We start from the raw sequence: 1,957 nt of genomic DNA, 5'->3' as shown, positions 1-1,957 counted from the left end.
TGAAAAGCGAGAAAACTCCTGCATGTTAGGAGGCAGCCCCTCCCATCGGCTCCACCGTTCTTTTACACTGCAGGGCGGGGCGCCCTTCGGGCCTGCCTTCAATGAGGAGCGTGGGTCTGAGGGCCGCCTGGGGTGGTGACAGCAGGGTGGTGCCCTATTACTGCTGAGTGGGCCAGATACCACCCACCCCACTGCCGAGGACTCCCTCTCAGCCACTAAAGTCAGCTCCATGCCATGAGCGTGTGATGCAGGATCCGTGGCCTCCTCTCTTGGTGCCTCAGTTCTGACGTTTGAAAACCCGGCACACTGAAATTTCACCCCATCCCCACCCCACCTCCCCCGCCACTCGGTAAGGGTCATGGGAGATCAAAATGCACCACACAGTGCCTGGCAAGGGCCCAGCGTCTGGAGGCTGTCCTTGTCAAGCGGGCGGACACTTGGGTCCAGGGCAGCAGCGGGAGGGCACTATGTCCCTTCCTCACCTCCCCTCACGTACAGCCAGAGGCTGGCTTCGAGGCCACAGCGGGGTGGCTCCTGCCTGTTGCCCCAGCACCACAGAAGGCAGGAGGGGTGCCGACTGGAGCCAGGAGCCATCTGTCCCTGTGGCTCCCACAGGGACCGCGCCCTTCCCTAAGTCTTGTCGGGGACTCAGATCTTAAGATCCAGGGGGACTGTCTCCACTGTCCACAGGACACTCCCTGGCCGCCAGGTGGCTCATGCTGGCTGTAGGATCCTGCTCTAGCCCGAGGGAATTGCCACTCTGATCCAAGTTTCTCATTCACTGTGAGGTTCTCCGTGTGCCTGTGATCCCTGTCCCAAGTACCCATGGCCTAGGAATGTCCTACGGAATTCTGACTGATCTATGGCTGGACCTGAAATGCACCCTGGGGTTTTTGGACTATTACCCTTGAGACAAGACCCAACCAAAGTGTTGGGTGTCAACCAAGCACTTGCTCGTACAAGGTTCCTGCTTTTCAGTTGGCCGGTGCTTCATAGATTAACTCTGGCCATCTAACGGTCAGTGGACATGACTTTGAGCAAACTCCAGGAGACGGTGAAGGACAGGGAAGCCTGGCGTGTTGCAGTCCACAAGGTTGCAAAGAGTCAGACACAACTTGGCAACTGGACAAGCTAACCACCTGAGCGGCCAGCTCAGAGGACTTGGAGTACACTGGCCGCTGTTCCTTATCTAATGACAATGACGAAACTATTTTGAGCTGATCCACACTATTTTGGGCAGTCCTCACAGACTCATTGTTCAGAAGATGGGCAGGGGTCTACCTGGAAAGGGCCTGCCTCCTGAGGCTGGTGTGTTCTCAAGTTGGGAGAAGCAGCCACAGGTAAGGGAAGGATCTGGGGGAGGGGGCGTAGGACGGGAGATGTCCTTCCAGGCACACACACCCCTGCATGAAGCCAGCCCACACTGGGACTTGTGGTGACACCTGTCACTCAAGAAAACTCCCCTCATGTCTGAATTGTGTCAGTAAACATGAGACATAAATTGCTAGCTCTTCTTTACCCCCCTCACAGCCGCCCCCAGCCATGCCAGGAAAATAAGCCCCACCTCTCCCTATGGGCGCTGCCTCCACCTGACACCTGTCACTGCGAACTCTGGGGAGCTATCTGGGGGTGCCGGGCTGTGGGCTGTCCTTCCTTCCCTCTGCTGGAGCTGTTTTTATCCGACTCCAGGGGAGGCTCCGCGCTCCGACGCCACTTCCTCGAGAGCAACCAGCCGCCAGCCTGCCCTCCTCTTGGCCTGGGGGATGCTGTCTTCTCACAGCAGAAGGTTCTGACTTTCTGGATAAAGCCAAATCCGATCCCACGCCTTGACAACACAGAGGCTTCTAAACGTGAAAAGAAGCTGCAAAGGCTTGGGTTGAGGCCAGGAAGAAAGGAGGGGTAACAGACAGACACTGCCAGGTGTCCAGAACATGTAACCTGGCCCCAGGCAGCTCCT

Source organism: Bison bison, unplaced genomic scaffold (assembly GCF_000754665.1).
Source record: "Bison bison bison isolate TAMUID 2011002044 unplaced genomic scaffold, Bison_UMD1.0 scf7180017864317, whole genome shotgun sequence".
NCBI classification, from domain to species: Eukaryota; Metazoa; Chordata; class Mammalia; order Artiodactyla; family Bovidae; genus Bison; species Bison bison.
Note: the sequence above shows the minus strand (reverse complement) of the source record.